Source organism: Equus asinus, chromosome 17 (genome assembly GCF_041296235.1).
Source record: "Equus asinus isolate D_3611 breed Donkey chromosome 17, EquAss-T2T_v2, whole genome shotgun sequence".
In the NCBI taxonomy this organism is placed as follows: domain Eukaryota; kingdom Metazoa; phylum Chordata; class Mammalia; order Perissodactyla; family Equidae; genus Equus; species Equus asinus.
Genome location: NC_091806.1, coordinates 10,570,328 through 10,586,587, shown reverse-complemented (window position 1 = coordinate 10,586,587; position 16,260 = coordinate 10,570,328). Strand labels below are relative to the sequence as shown.

The 16,260-nt window shown below is 53.2% G+C and overlaps 1 protein-coding gene across 1 annotated transcript in view; it reads left to right on the top strand.

Annotated features, from left to right (window-relative positions):
- The first annotated feature begins 1,074 nt into the window (after positions 1-1,074).
- The window catches only part of TP53I11 (tumor protein p53 inducible protein 11), a 456,279-nt gene continuing 441,093 nt past the window's right edge, over positions 1,075-16,260 (top strand). The window contains exon 1 of the mRNA XM_070487578.1: positions 1,075-1,080. The gene's annotated coding sequence lies outside the window, so the exon portion shown is untranslated. The remainder of the gene's footprint in view (positions 1,081-16,260) is intronic.

Below are 16,260 nucleotides of genomic sequence, written 5' to 3'. Positions count from 1 at the left end.
TCCAGCTTCCTTCTCTGAGCACCTCAGTCCCCTTCCCTTCTCTGGGTCTTTTCCAGGGCTCAATGTGGACAAGAACACAAGTCCTGGAGCTGGCCAGCTCTGGGTGGCAGCCTGGCCCCATCACTCACTCCTGGCTGTGTGACTTTCAATAAGTCTCTGAGCTTCTCTGACCCTCATTTCCTCCACTGTTAACTAGGACACGGAGGTGTGCCCCCACTGAATTGCTGTGAAGATGAAGTGAGAGACAGCAGGCCAACTGCCTGGCCCTGGAGGGCGCCTGCCGAGTGCGGGGCCTGAGCCACCTCCATCCTTGCCGGCTCCCACTTCTCTGCCTGGTGACCACCTACGTGTTTTCCTACGGCACGTCCTTTGAAAACATTTTCCCTGGATCCCCCGACCCTCACCCCAAAGAGAACTAGTCCCTCCGTCCTTTTAGCTCCCAGAGTCCTTTGCAACACCTCAGTTATGTCCCAGGTCCCAGTGACATACACGAGTGTCTCTCCCGAGGTGGCCGTGCTTGCAGCCAAGCGTCATGTCCCGTCGTCCTTCATCTTCAGGGCTCGGCACCAAGTGGGCGCCCTGGACATCCATTTGGCGGATGAATGAGGGAAGCCCTGGGCTTCCCAGAGCTCAGGGATGCCCTTCATGTTTCTAGGACCCTCTCTGCCACCCTGATTGCCCCAGAAGAGGAGTAGAAGCAAAACAGGGGTCAAGCTTTTGTCCCAGGGACGTGGCCTTTGGACGCACGACCCAGTGCCTTGATGGCCCCTCTGGGATACCGCGCCCAGCAGCTGCTGCGGCCCCGTCTGCCGTCCTGACTAAGGAGGCTGCACAGGCCAAGAGGAAGGAGACGTCTGCTCTTCCAGCATGCTCACTACGCATCAGAAACTCAGGCATCGAGCAGGAAGCCTCGCTCGGTGCTCATGAGAGAGACCTACGCTCCTCACTGGTCCACAGCAAGCATCCCAGCTCCTATCGGCCTGCTTGGACCAGAGACGCGGGGACCGAGGAGGCTGGCCTCACATGGGCGGGCCCCACCCTTCTGGCTCAGCAGGATAGATTCCTTGCCGCCGAGGCCTCTGAGGGTGGCACAGATCTGGGTTCAGATCCCGGCTCTGTCACTCAGTGGTCTGCAACCCCGGGCCAATGTGCTTGGCTGTCTGAACCTCCATTTATTCGTCAGTAAAATGGGATAATGGTAGCTCTCTGGAAAGAAAACTGTGCAGACTAAATGAGGTAACATTGGTGGCAGTAATGGGGACAGTATCCCTGATCCTTCTGCTGCTCAGAATCTCAGATCCATGAGCGCTACTCCAACAGAGAAATTGTTCCATAAAAATGACTTGTTAAGCGCCTCCGTAGATGCTCAGTGAAGATGACTGGAGTTTGGGAAATGACACAGTGTGCATGCTGGGCCGCTGCCCGGGTCACCCACTGGGCAAGGACTATCAATCCTAATAATATTGGAGCTAACACGTGGGCATTTGACGTGGGCCCGGGACCGTCCTAAGTCCTTCACATATGGTAACGCCTTCAGTCTTGGCAACGAAACCGTGAAGTCGACGCTGTTTTCCCATTCTGCAGAGGAAGAAACTGAGGCCCAGAGAGCTCGCAGAACCAACCGAGTTATAGAGGCGGTTGGCTGCAGAGCTGGGATGCGGTCTCGTGCCCCAGCCTGTCCCCTGGACCTTGAGGCTGAACTGCCTAGAAGTGGGTCATTCCGGTTTACCAAGCTGATAGCATTTACAGGGCTCATCTAAGCCGTAACATGCGACCCCAAGAATGTCTGTCCCCCGCCCCGCAGCAGCCCCTTGAGGGCGGGGCTCCGTCCTCAGTCCCCCACAGCAGGGGGACTCCCTGGAGCGGGACTCAGCCACCCGGGTCCACGGGCCTCCAGCAGCTTCTCTGGATAGAATTCCGGGGCTCCGAGAACTTGGAAGAGAAAAATGACATCTCTGTGTTTGCCGATCTTAACCGAAATCGAGCATTCCCTTTAGTTGAGTGTCATCAATAGAAATAACAGATAAATTCCTACCATATCAGGTAGTGGCGGATGCCTCGAAATACCACTTACACCCGTCACCATTTTGAAATTATGGTGTTTATTAGACTAGCCGCCAGATCTTTTTATTTAATGCCTTAATACAGAAGCATGTCTACTGCTAACGTATAAATTTGTTTTTAATATTTTGATACTATTTTTAATATAATTAGTGCACTTTGTAATCCTATGTGTTTCTGTTGTACGCACTGAAAAACAATATTCCCAGAAGGAGTCTGTAGCCTTCACCAGACTTCCAGAGTCGCTGGCTCATGAAATATTTACAGCAATCCTTTGAGGCTGGACTCTGCTACTTACAATTCCTGTTTCACAGAAGAGATAACTAAGGTACAGAGTGGTCAAGAAGACTGCCCAAGGACACACAGCTAGTAAGTGAGAAGAGCAAAGATTTGAATCCGAGCCAACCCGGACCAGAGCCTGCCCTCTGGGTCAGTGCACTGCTCAGCGGGCCAGGCCCCCTGGGCCCCCTGGGCCCCCTTGTAGCCTCCAGCCCCTTCCTCCATCTGGCACATTCCTCAGGGGAAGGTAGTTGCTGCTTTCTCTCTTGCCAGTCCCTGGGGACTGGAAGCACCTTGAGGGCTGGACTGGATTCCTTTCTCTCTGAATCTCCAGCATCTGTCCCAGTGCTGAGCCCAGAAAAGATTCCAGATAAATCTTCTGAAGGAATGTGTCTCTAACCCATAATGCGCCATCCAGCGTCCATGCAAAGATTCTTCCTGCCAGAATTTTTACAGCATTAAAAAAAAAGAGAAAGAAAGGCCCCAAACCAAATAATTTGTCTACATTTCATAACGGCACTAGTACGGAGGCGTGCATTTTTATAGCGCTTTTGACGTTGCCAAGAATTTTTATACCCCTTTGACTTGAACCTTGAGTGTAAATTCGCCTGGGCAGGAGCGGGGCGCTTAGGTTCACAGAGAAGGACACAGAGGCTCCGGGCGGTGGGTTCCAGGCAGTCAAGTGCGAGGCTGATGGGCAGAAGATGCGGCGGCCTGGGTTCAAGCCACCTTACAGGACTGTTGTGGGGATTCCACGAGAGGATGCGTACTGTTTAGAACGTTTCCGGTACTTCGTGAGAACACAGTCAACCGCAGTGCTCCTGCAGCATCTGTGGAAGGATGGCGCTGGGTTGGCGCTATCCCAGGGTCGGCGCCACTGAGATGGTGTGCCGCAGTGGAACTCGAATTGGATCCCGGTTCCCACTCAGCCGCACGCCTGGAACAGCCCTGCCCTTCTCTGGATCCGCAAAGAGAGGGTAGGACAGGTTCAGGGCTCAGAATTCCTTTTTCACTTGAAAGTGTGTGCTGACTCGATTTGAAAAACCAAAGGAGGGCTGCCCCGTTTAGAGACAGTGTGGGGCCCCCACCCCTGGCCCTGGGGAGTCTGGGGGCATTTGCTTGAGGGCAGTTGGAGCAGCTGGCTTAGCCAGAGGTCAGCACCTGGGAGTGAGGGCTGGATTAGACCTGTAGACTTGCTTCTTTCAGTGTGAGGAGTTAAGATGAAAAATGGGGGGCGGGGGGGCAAGGGGGGCGGTGTTAGTGGATTTCGGTGTCTGTGGGTTTCAGTGTCCATAGATGGTCTCGCTCCCGAAGGGAACCCAGTGGGTCCCGTTCACGCTCCCCCTCCCCGACTCTTGAGGGGTATAACTTTTTAAGGAGCATCAGGATCTCCCCCACTTATCCTCCACCCCCGGCCCTGATCTGCTCCCTTCTTTCCTCCAATTGTTGAATCTCTTACAGTTATGAGCCTTGAAGATTCGCAGGAGCAAAGGGCTGACTCACAGGAGCCCTCTGCCAAGGGGCCGTCTTGGGAGCCAGTGATGATCAGCACTGGGGAAGGCCCTTCTCAGAGGCGTCCCTGAGCCCTGTGCCTATGGCTCCTGTCCTTTATATTGTTAAACTGTGACAGGGAGACTTGAACTGGCGGGGGAGGGGCGGGGGGTCAGCTCGGGCCAGAAGGATGCTAGGGAAAACCTCCTGAGCGGTCTTCTTCCCCAAATGACTTTCCTCATGTAAAACTGTCTTCCATTATTGCTGGAAAAGCATTTTTTAAAAGAGGTTAACATGCGATTTAATGAATATGGAGTAATAATGTCCCTTGTATCAAATTAAAATTCTAAGACGGCCGCAGGAAACAAGGGCATTATGAGTATCCAACATTATGTATTATTATTATCAGCCTGCTTGATTGCCCTACATCCTGGGGAATGAAAGAAGCAGCGCCAAGTCCTGCATCTGAATTGGCAAGCACCACCCTCAGAATGAGAATCTGGGCAGCCCGGGAGCACGCCCACCCCGCTAAGGAAGATCCTGGGGTATTAAGAAATATTCTTATGATAAAGCAGAAGGATAACGGAATAGACGGCAGCACTGGTTTCGTGGAAGCAGCAGAAAAAGAGGGGTATGTATGAATTAGGATGCTAGTGGCTCGATCCCTATGCTGTGTGACTTTAGGCGAGTCGCTTCACCTTTCTGAGCCTCCATTTCTCCCCATCGTTATTTCCTCTGGGTAGAGGACTGTTGAGAAGGTAAGACTGCTGTGTTGTCCGTCTGCTGTGAGGATAAATTGAGGTTACAGATGTGAAAGCCCTTTGTTAACTCTAACAGCCTATTGAGTTCTAGAGATTGACGATAACTGATGGGTCTGTGTGTCCATTTCTTCCCTGTTCCCCCGCCTACTTCTGAAGCCCTGCTACCGTCTATAATATTTAGTAATAGTAACCCGTATTTATCAAACGCTTACCAAGGGCCAGGTATTATTTGACCCAGTTCTGCTGTAACTTTATGTGCTAAGCGTTATTATTAACTGTCTTTTATAGACTAGGAAATAGAGGCTCAAAACGGCTCATAAGCTGCCCAAGGCCACAAGATCCGTAAGCGGCAGGGACTTAAATTCAAGTCCTTCTGACTCAAAAACCTCTTAGTTCTTGTGCTGTATTTGCCTCTAAAATATGCCTGACAATCTGCTTCCGAACTGTGCTTGAACACCTCCAGGGACGGCCGGCTCATTACTGCCCCCGCCCCTATCCTCACAGTGAGTGTTCTCTTGACACATAAAGCATTATTATGGTGATATTATCTGCAAAACAGAGCACTTGCAGTGATGCTCTCTTAAGGTCTGTTCCAGAAACGTCGCTGTAAGAGCACCAGCATTTACAGACAAACCCAGCCTGGCAACAGAAGAAAGGATTAAAAATCTCCATATGAAAATGGAACCCAGCGAGTGAGAGGTGTGTGTGAATGGGGGCAATTAATCCTCTCTTGCCGAGCGCTGTAAAAAAACATTTGCTGGAGAGGTGGCGTTTATTCCCTGTGGACACATGGTGCGATTCTGAAATATCGCCAGAGAAGAAAAGATGACCGAGGAAATGCCAATCTATTAAATGCGCAGGGCAAAAGAAAAGGGGGCTTTCGTAAAAGGGTTTCTAAACCGTATCAAAGGCTTCCGAGGGCAGGAGGCCTGCTGGAACACCACCAATTAGGGCCAAATGGGAAACCAGCTTAAATCTCAGCATCAAAGATGAAGAGCGGCAATTAACCTGTCTTCAAACAGAAAACACGGCCCATAACGCTCGGCGTAATTCAATATTTCAAAATTATGACCACAAGCATCCAAGGCCCCCGTTCAACGATATAAAACGGACGATAAAAGTCTCCGTGGGGCCTTGGCTATGTGGGGGAGATGGCACAGGCGGGAGGCCCGTTCAGGGTGACTCTGAAGTCACCAGGGCTGGACCGGCGCAGACACAGTCAGAACTTGCCCCAGGACCGGAGTCCACAAGGCTTCCAAAGGCCTGGTCTCTGGCCAGCAGGAATCATTTGATTGGTGTTTCTTGGGCTTAAAGGGGGCAGATTATGCTGGTGCGAGTGGAAAGGAAACCCCGGCCGTGTTTAGAGGGTCCACAGACTGTTCCAGAAGATTCTTCTTAAGCAATACTTCTCAACCTTGGAGAGCTTTGAAAATGCCTTGCCCCTGGGCCTCCCCCGAGACAGGAGGCCGGGGAATCGGCATTTTCTAAAGCTCCTAGTTAATTTGCATGGGCTCCAGGCCTAAGAGCTGTGCCTGGAAAGATTAGGGCCCAACAGGGAAGAGTGAATGGACCTTTGGAACGCAGTCAAGCCTTTACTGTATTAGAATCCGTAGGATGGTGGCCGACGCGCTGACGGCGAGCTGTGCCGATGAGAAAATGGATGCATGGGAACTCCTCTTGGCAGGCAGGAGAATGGGGAGAGGAACAGGGCATCACCCAGAATCAGCCCCCAACAAAGTCTCGGAGCAGAAAACCAGGGGTACAGAGCCTGGGTTTCCGCGTTGGCGACGACTGTGGACGCTCCAAGTGTGTGAGGCCCCTGTTGCCGGCTGGCCTTCCCCAAGAAGGACCATGCTGAAATGTCCTTCTGGAACTTTCTGAGTCCTCCCCCCGGCCCCGAACCAGCTTCCCCTTCATCCTCCGCGACTCTTCTCCCGCTGCCTGGTGACAGCGTGGGGCCCTGGGAAGGTCACCCACTCTGCAGACAGACACATGGACTCGAGGCCCAGAGCCAGCACTTAACGAGTGATCTTAGGCAAGGCGTCCCCTCTCTGAGCTTGCTCAGTCTCCTCATCGTAAAATGCAGGTAACAGTGGACTCACAGGGTCAGCGTGGGGAGTGCACGAGGTCATCTATGTGACCCCTGGCGTGGCGGCTGGCACACCTAGCCACTATGTGCTAACGCCCCATGGGGGCCCGCTCTCAACATCAACCCTGCATGTGCTCTTCCGGGTACCACCCCATGCTTGCCTGCCTCCACGCTTTTGCCCATCCAGGTCCCTCTCCTGGAGCGCCTTTCTTCCTCGTGCCTTCCTGTCCAGTCTGACATCATTTGCCCCGATGCTGGGTGGGGTTAGGCCCTAGACCTACCCCTTTTTTCTCCTTTGCACCTTGTCCATCCTAGAATTTAGGTTTAAACCCGCCAGTGGGACTGCTCTCTCCCCTGACCACTTACCTCACCTGCGTCCTGGCCCCCCTTCCCGAGGAGCATCGTCTGCCTGATTCACGCCACCACTCCCACCCACGCTGAGAGCCCCCTGACGATAAGATCTGTGGCATCTCTTCACCCCGAGGACAGTGTGGAGCCCCAGAAAAAGCAGGTGTTTGGCACCCAGTTCTCTCGGCAAGACTACAAGGTGAGTCCTATTAGTATCCACACTTTACAGACGAGGAAACTGAGGCACACGCTAAGTCCTGACCTAAAGTCAAATAGCCAGCTCAGAGCTGGGACTCCAGCCCTGCAGGCCGGCTCCAGAGTCCCGGCTCTTAGCTGCTTTGGGACATGTCCTTGCAGAGTGAGGTTGCCCCTGCGGATGAGAATAAAGAGGAGGGAGGGAGGGAGGACCAGGAGGCTGGGACGGGGAGACACTGAACCCCAGCTGGAGCAGGGAGGCCTGTCACCAGCCGCAGGGTGCCTCAAGGAAGCCGCATGAGCACTGAGTTTCCCTTCTTGTTACTGTGTGCATGGACCACCGGGGGACGGGGTGAGAGGTCGCTGACTGAGCATCTGATCTAAAGTGACACCCACTGGTCCCTGGAGACAACCCAGCCCTCCTCCAACCCACCCAAAATCAGCAGCTCCACGTCGACAGTCTAGACGCTTGTAAACCGTCCCCCAACCTGAAGGAGGGGGCCCTGGGCGTCTAGAGTGACGGTGGGGATCTGGAGGGGAAGACCACGCCCTGCCTGAGGTCAGATCTGGAAGAAGCGAGAACCAGCTTGAAACCTCCCGTCTGGCAGGGCGGGCGTGGAACGCAAGCAGTAACACGCCGTGTGCTCAGGGATTCTGTGGACCGGAGCTCGGCCACGACATCCTCAGTCTCTGTCCTCTCCTGCCGTCCCGTGGCTGGGCTCCAACGGCCTCCCGCGGTCCCCCGCAGTGTTCTTCGTGCCCTCAGCCCTCCACACAGTTCTCTGTCATAGCAGTGTCTACACTGCCTTGTGCTTATTCCCATGGCCTGCTTTACCCTATAGAATGTGCTCTTCTGGGGGCCAGCCCTGTGGCCGAGTGGTTAAGTTTGTGCAGTTCACTTTGGCAGCCCAGGGTTCGCCGGTTCAGATCCTGGGTGTGGACCCACACACACACCACTCATCAGGCCATGCTGAGGTGGCGTCCCGCATAGCACAACCAGAAGGACCTGCAACTAGAATATACAACTATGTACTAGGGCTTTGGGGAGGAAAAAAAAAAAGGAGAAGACTGGCAACAGATGTTAGCTCAGGGCCAATCTTCCTCACCAAAAAAAAAAAAAAAAGAAAGAAAGAAAACAAAAGAAGAATATGCTCTTCTCGAGGGTGGCATCTACACTTCTCATCTCTGCCTCCCTCATGTCCGCCCACAGCATGCACGCAGTGGGACCTCAGTGAGCCACGGCTGGCTGCGTGGACGGTGCTCCCTGCTCGTCAGCTGAGCCAGCTGGTGCAGATCTCCCTGACCTGTGGGGTACGTGAATTCCGAGAGCCGACCTGGCCCCTGTGCACTCCCTTCTCGAAGTCTCCCCCGACCTCATTAAACAATGGGCTCCTCTGTGCTTCCGGCCAACGTGGCTCCACCACCGTCCTTAGCTGTGGCGTCTTAGGTAAGTCACCTAACTCCTCTGAGCCTCAGTTTCCCCCTCTATAAAAGGGGACAATCGTATTTGCCTTACAGGGTCATTTGAGGACACAATGAGCTGCCAAAGCAGGAGCCTAGCACAGGGCCTGGCAACGGGAGACCCTTGGGAGTCACTGGCTCCCTGCTGGGGTCTCCCCTTCAAAATTGCCCCCAAAAATGGCTTCCGTGTGACCCCCCTGGTGTCTCTCTGTCTGGTTCTAGGTGGCGCGGGCCTCCTGCAGGACCCTTCTCTCAGGCCCCCTCACTGTGAGGGGGATGGGAATTAAGCCAGCCCCTCACAGTGTCCCGGGACCCCTGCCAGACGGACACCAGTTCCTCCTCAGGCCTCTGCACAGCGAGGGCCCTTTGCGTCCTGACTGTCACCTCCCCCAGGAAGGCTGGCATCAGGGAAGGGGACCCTTGGGCAGTACCTAAACTGGTGCCGGTGGTGACCGGGTGCCCCCATCCCGCTCTGAACCCCAGCAAAGTGGGGCCCCCGCGCTGCAGCCCCTGCGGCTGAAAGTGCTCCCCTTTCTGCAGAAGCAGGTTTCACAGACAGAACCAGGCGGGAACAGGCTAAAACCCAGAGTGGCTTCAGGCTCAGAGAGCCGAATGTTCGGAACACGGCGCCGAGCAGGCTCTGCTCCACGGATTTGGGCAGGAACGCGCCAGTCTGGGTTTTTTTTTTTTCCCAAGCAAAACATAAGCAGTTTGGAATTTCCCAGACTTGGCCACCTCAGCAGTTAATGGAGCATCTGCTTCTGCCACTTGTAACCTTAAAAAAAAGGACACAGAACTCAACAAAGTATTTTTCCGATTCCCAGGACAGCGCTTCAGAGTTTGTTCCCACTTTCCCGGATCTCTTCCGTCCTCGTGGCAATGCAGAGGCGGGTGAACGTGATTCTTTTCCTCATTTTGTAGATGCCTAAACGGAGGCTCAGAGAGGTGAAGCGACTCGTCTTTGCTCACCCAGCTACAGAGCGCTGGGCTGGGATTCGAACCCATCTCCCCACCAACTAGTAACTTCCCCCTTGTGTGCCGGGGCTTCTGGGGTCCTCGGGAGGGGGCGGTGGGTGGTTGCAGGGGAGGTGAGCAGGCAGGTCTCGCTCTTCTCTTTCTCTCAACACCTGTAGCGATGCGCTCGGGGGCGCGCGGGAGGGCTGTGCAGAAAGCAGGAAGCCCCCGGTGAGAGGGAACGCGGGATATTCACACGTGGGTAAATTTCTGTTCTGTTACGCTTAGAGAGATCAGTTCCTCTTCCACATCAGTCAGGCTTCCACTCAGATTTCATTTGAAGAAAGGGGTCAACAGCTTAAAAATAATTGGAAGCCAGTGCCCCAAAGCAAGTCCAGTCTACGGCCTGTGGCTACTGGATTGGTCTGTGATGACATGGTTTTCTGCGCGACGGTGTGACAGCGAAACCGACAAGTCTAGGAGAGGCTGCATGGCGGAGAATGGCAGCACGAGTCGGGTGGGGCAATAGCCCTTTGCTGAACTTGAATTTGAAATCTTTAGCTATTCAAAACTGGGCAAGAGTCCCCTTGATGTTGGCGAGACCCAAGTGGCCACCGCCCAGGACAAAGTCCTGGGGACAGTTTTTAAAGATTTGGGCTCTGGGGTGTGGCCTTCCAGGCAGGTCAGCTCCTGACCCCGTGCCAGTGTCTCTGACCTCTGGGCGGGACTGAGAGGCCTCGGAGCCCTGACCCTCGGGCACTGGGCACCGGGGTTTTCCCTCGTCCAAGCGGAACACGTCAGACTCCGTGGGCAGCTCGGGCAGCCTCAGGCGGACGATCTGGCAGGGCAACTTAAGGGAGAGGCAGGCGGAAGTCGAAGGAACTCTCTGAAGTCGCCCAGACACCTGCAGAGGCTAAAAAAGCAATTTCCTCTCAGTGGCTGGACATGGGGTTCCCAGAGGCACACGTGGCCCCCAGGTGCTCGTGGGCAGCCCCTGTCCTCCCTGACCCTTTTTCTGCTGCTCGACCTGCTGGGAGCCAGAGCGAACACGCCCGATAGTGGACGGTTCACACAGCAGCAAGTGCCAGGGCCAGGGTCGCCGAGATGAGTGAGATGTGACCGACGCCCCTGAGGAGCAGGGCACACGCCATGAACCTCAGCCCCCCGGCCAGTAGGTTCTGGAAGGAATGATCATAGTAGCCACCACAGTTTGTTGAGAGCTTACTCTGTGCTAAATGCTCTCCTTGCATTACCCCGCTGAACGATCACTGCCACCCAACGTAAGGCGAGTCCTGTTTCTAGCCCCATTTGACAGAAGAGGAGCCTGAGGTTCAGAGAGGTTAAGTCAAACAGTAAGGGGCAGAGCAGAGACTTGAACCCAAGTCTGAAGCCCAAGTCTTGACCCTTGACCCAGCTCCACTGCCCAGACACAGTGTGTCTCGGTAAGTGGGACCCGATCCCCACCAAGTCCTTACGTCTGGGCTCCTGCCTTAGTTTCTCTGCACCGTACATGCTCAGTGGGGGCAATATCCCCACCAAGGGGGCCACAACTGATTCTTGGAGAGGGTGCCAAAAATCTTACCTTTTACTGTATAAAGCGCACATACAACATATAAACAGATACACAGCATATCTGTGGTATTAAAAGTTTATGGGGGACCCAATTAGGAAAAAAGTTCCTGGATCATAGTTGATGCTCGTTTAATGGACATTCCCTCTTTCTCTACCCACTGGAGCCAAACGTGAATTGGTCCCAATGGAGCTTCTGTATGTCTGCCCCAGTCTCTGCCTCGTCCCACCCAGCTCCACCCTCTGCCCTTTGGCTGTGCGTGCTTCCTGCTCCCGTTAGGACGCAAGCACTTCCCCCAACATCCCTGCTTCCTCCCCAGAGGCCCCCTGCCCCCCAGAAGAGCCTCTTGGGACCAGTTTATAGGTTAAACAGGTAGAGAGGCTTAGCTCAGCTCAAATGGAACTTGAACACTTCAGGTCGTGCTTGTCAGTTCTCCCAACACAGGGAAAAAGGTAATTGTCAATTAACGAGCCCGTCAGCTGAGGCAGGATGAAAATCAATGACACGGACCAATACAGAGTGTTCTGATGCCAGTCAGAATTCCAGGAGTGGGAGCCTTTCAAATAGGTACACGCAGTAATTGGCTTCTCCCTCGTGTCCTGTCCCGCGGACGCCACAGCTCTCCAATTAACATGTACTGTTGACAGGCACACAATTATTTGGGTTCACTGTGCCCCAGCCAGTGTTTGTTCAATCAGAACTTGCAAATACGTGGCAAGCGCACAGAATAGCAAGTGCAAGATGCTCTGGAGGAAGCTGAGCAGCCAGTGGGTCTTAAAGGAACCCTGGACTTGGCATTTCTTTCCCAGAGAGCTGCCCTGGGTGGCAGCTCAGATGCTGGCTCGGCTGCCCTGCTCTGGTCAGCCCCTGACTGGCCTGTCCCCATGCCGGCTGAGGAGCTCAGTGGGGGCTGCTCAGGGCTTTGCCGGTCAGTCCTGTCTCCCACAGTCTATCAGAAAGAAAGGGACCACCCCCTTCTCTGTGCCATTCGAATTGGGAAAAAGCTGGGGCTGTGCCTCGGCACAGGAGCCTCCATCTGCCCAGAGGGTCATTTCTCATCCTTTCCACCTGGATTATTGTGACCCATCTGAGTCAGCCTCCCGGACGTCCCAGGGTCGGTCCAGGGCCCTTCCTCGTGCACTCAGATCCTCCTGGGCTCGCTGCCTCTTTAGCACTTACACCATTGGGTTACTCCATGGTTCGTCTCCCGGTCTCCCTCACAGAAGAGTGAGCCCTTTGATGTCAGAGACTAAGTACCATCCACGTCTAAACATCAGCGCTTAGCATAGAAGGTGCTTAGTAAACAGCTGTTGGATGCCTATATGGGTAGGCAGGCAAAAATGAGCGGGTAAGTAGACGGACGGATGTGTCGGCACGTGGAGGAACAGATGGGTACCTGGTGGGGAATGGAGATGGCTGAGAGGGTAGAGCGTAAGTGGAGATGCATGGGGGTTGGGTGGATAGAATGGGTGGTGGATAGAAGGATGGGTAAAAAGACAATGGAGGGTGGACGGATGGTGTGTGGGTGAGTTTCTGGAAGGCCATTTAGCCCAGTGGTTAGGGACATGGGCCCTGGAGCCACGTGTCTTGGGTTGACTCTAAGCTCTGGCATTTCCTGGCTGTGTGACCACCAGCAAATGAATCATTCTCTTTGGGCCTCAGTTTTCTTGCGTGGACAACGGAAATAATAATAGAATTTCCTCTTAAGCTTGTTGTGGGCACTAAATGATACCTATGAAACACTTAAACAGTGGCAGGCACAAAAAAGGACTGAAGAACCATTAGCCACTATAATTTTTGTTATTATCATTATTAGTATTAGTAAATGGAGAAGTGGATGGATGGTTGGAAGGATGGATGAATGTGTAGACAGTTAGGTGGATGGATAGATAGATGGATGGGTGATTTGATGCGAGAATGGGTAGACGGACAGGTTAATGCATGCTGTCCATAGATGAGCGAGAGGATGGATGGCGGGGGAGGGAGAGAATGGAAGGAGGGATGAACGCTCTGGGCCAAGGGTAGTGGGTGGAGCCATCCCATGGGAAGCCCGCCTCTGAACTCACCCCCAAGGTGTCAGAGACTCCTGCTCGTGGCATCCCCTCCATTTATCCCGTTTCACTGGTCCCAGGAGGAAATCCTACTGGATCCCCCCCTCCCAAATACCCAGGCCTGCTCCTGGTGTGGCTCTGCACAGTTCACAAATCCGAGCTGTCCCTCTCTGAGCGTCCTCCTGGAACGGACCAGCTGGCAACCCAGCCCCCCGCCTCCTCGCCCAGAGCCACGCCCCACAGCCAGGAGACCGTCCTCCTAGACGTGGACAGTGCGTGGCCTGTCTGAATGTGCTGGGAGCCCAGGTTTGCACTCCAGCTTCCAGCCCTTCACCTGAGGGAGCAGGGCACGGCTTTGCCTGCATCCCTCCTTATTCCCTTAGGTCGTGTAATCAGAGACCCAGGAAATGGAGGGAATCGACAGAGCATCTTCCAGGGACCAGACTCTTGGCACTCATCATATTTAATCGTTATCACAGCCCTAGAAGGGAGAGTGTAATTATTCCTGTTTTACGCAGAAAGTCAAGGCTCAGAGTCACAGAGAGGAGTGGGGGAGTGAGGATTTGAACCCGGCTCTCCTACTCCGGTGCCAAGGCTCTTTCTACACTCCCAGCCTTCCCGGGGGCCTCAGAAGGTCCCACCCCATTTCCAGGTGCATACAAACTGACGCTTGGGAACAGAAGCTGGAACTATGCCATGAATCTGAGCAAACAAACAAACAAAATGCCTTCGAGGGGTGGAGTTATATTTCTTATTGATTTTGCGCTAGGACAACTCGGCTAGAAGAAGTTCTGTTTATGTCTAAAGAGACCATCCCCCCACCCCACCCCCAACCCCCTGCTCCATATGATGGTGAAGAACATGGGTACACATCCCATCTGGTTGTCAGGGATACCACCGTGTGATGTGTTATCTCCCCAGTGGGAGTGGTCCTGCTACAGTCATGCATCGCTTAACGATGGGGATGCGTTCTGAGAGATGGGCCATTAGGCAGTTTTGCCATTGTTCAAACACCACAGAATGTCCTTACACAAACCTGGATGGTATAGCCTACTGGACACCTAGGCTATATGGTACTAGTCTCATGGGACCATTGTCGTATATATGGTCCATCATTGACCAAAACATTGGTAAGTGACACATGACCGTGCTGGTAAAATGGGTGAATCAGCCCTTCTCTGCCCTCTCTCATGGTTGGTGGCTAATCCTGAAATTAGCCTCAGTTGTGATCTGCTCTCTGGGGTCTTGGGTCTTTAATGGGACTCTTGAGGACCAAAAGCCTTCCAGAATCATGGACGAATCCTGAATCGCGGAATTCCAGGCACGGTGCTGGCCGGGCTCCTCTCACACTGTCCCGCGGAGCAGGCTCACGCACCTCCTGGTCAGAGTCCCCTCCCTGAGCCAGACTCGAGGCTCCTTGAGGTAATTAGTAAGTATGTAAAAATTTGGAGCTTTATGTGATGTTCAAAGCACCAGGCCACTGGATCCTCAAAACAGCCCCAATACAAGAAAAGGAAACTGTAGACCAATCTCACCTAGGAAACTCTAAATAAAATCCTAGCTGATTAAAAAAAATATGTCATATCAAGTAATGTCTGACCCAGGAATGCAGGGTTAGTTCAATATCAGGAAATTTACTACACAATACAGCAACTAACAGACGAAAGGAGGAAAATCAGAGAATCATCTCCAAAGACGCAGAAAATGCACTTAACAAAATTCAACACATATTCATGATGAAAACAAACAGAAACTCTTGGCAAAGTAGGAAAAGACAGGATCAGGAAAAGGAAAAGGATGAGGATTAGGAAAAGATTAGGAACTTTCCTAATCGGATAAAGTATATCAATAAAAAACACTTCAGCCAACATTTTCCTCAATGATAAAGTTTTAGGCATCGTTCCGAACAGTCAGGAGCAAGAAAAAGATGCCCTCTGCCACTGATTCTGTTCAGCCTTGAACTGGAGACCCTGATCGACACAGTCCGGAAAGAAAACGTAAGTAAGCTGCATAAGATAGGGAAAGAAAGAAACGAAACCGTCTTCATTTGCATTTCTACATAGAAAATCCCAAGGAATCGGCAATCGTCTAGAATGAGTAAGAGAGTTCACTGTGGTCGCCCATTACACATTCAATATCTAGACATCGATGAGTTCCTATTCACTTCCAATAACCAATTCAATACCCCTCCAGGTGGGGGCCTGGAGGGTGGCGGGTAGAGCCCCACATGGAAAAGAAGAGAAGATGCTTCCACTCAAGACCAGGGCTGGTGTGGACGCAATTGCCATCATCCTTTCTCCCTGGAGCCCAACCCGGAGAATATCTGTTCGGCTGCCGTGGGGTGCTAAACCTCCAGCAGGGCTCCAGGAAGCCCCGTTCCTAGTGGAGAGCTCTAGCCCTGCTGAGGGTGGAGGGCGTCCGAAGTCAATCAGACAACGGCACAGCACATCTTTTAAACATCGCTGCCCACTGGAAACCTGGAAACCTCCAAACCTCCCCTCAGTTTTTGCTTCTAAGGGGAGCCTGCCTTGTGGAAGATAACTTGCCCCCGGCCCTCTGTAGCCCTCTCCTCATGGGATCACGGGGTTTTAGCAATGTCAGGGATTCCAGAAGCCGTGGCCACTGTCACTGGAGAAGCTGAAGCACAAAGCCAACCCAAATTCCTATCGCCAGGAGCAACAGAGTTTGGGATAGTGTCCATCCATCCACGTGTGCTTGCACGCGACTCATTCAACACACACTGTGCCTGCCCACGGGTGCCAGGCACCACGCTAAACTCTGGAATTACAGCTGTGATGAAGACGGACCCTATCCCCGTTCTAGTAAACCTCACAGTCCTGTGAAGAAGACAGCCACGAACGAATAATTTGCATTAGTGAAAGATACACAAATAAAGAAATGAAGTTAACAAATCAAAAATGGCGAGAGCTGTGGAGGAGACATTCACGGTGCGGGAGGGGGCGGGCGTCAGAGATGCTCCAGGGAGGAGCTACCATCCAA